Raw genomic sequence first — 357 nt, 5'->3', positions numbered from 1 at the left:
ACCTGTTGTCCGAGGCCACTTGCATGGTCAACGGTTGAGGTGGTGATGGCGGGTCGGTGCTGTAGGGTGCCGGCCTGTTGGCTGCCTTGGCCGGGTTGGTTGGTTAACACTTGATTGGGCTTGCACCCGAGGGTAATGGCACTTGAAGGTGGGTACTGGCCGGCTGACCTGGTGTGATGGTTGGTTGGTGAACACTTGGCGGTACTTGCACTTGGCTGTGCTTGGACTTGAAGGTGGGATCCGGCTGGCCTAGGCCATTGGTGGTTGGTTGGTGGGTTAGCCCTTAGCTGGGCTGGCTGGCTGGCTGGCCATCGGTGGTGTGGTGTGGTGAGGTGTGTGGAGTCGAGCATCGCGCGC

The sequence above is a fragment of the Anopheles ziemanni genome (assembly GCF_943734765.1).
Source record: "Anopheles ziemanni chromosome X unlocalized genomic scaffold, idAnoZiCoDA_A2_x.2 X_unloc_120, whole genome shotgun sequence".
NCBI classification, from domain to species: domain Eukaryota; kingdom Metazoa; phylum Arthropoda; class Insecta; order Diptera; family Culicidae; genus Anopheles; species Anopheles ziemanni.
The sequence above is the reverse complement of the archived record's forward strand: the minus strand, read 5'-3'. Positions refer to the sequence as shown.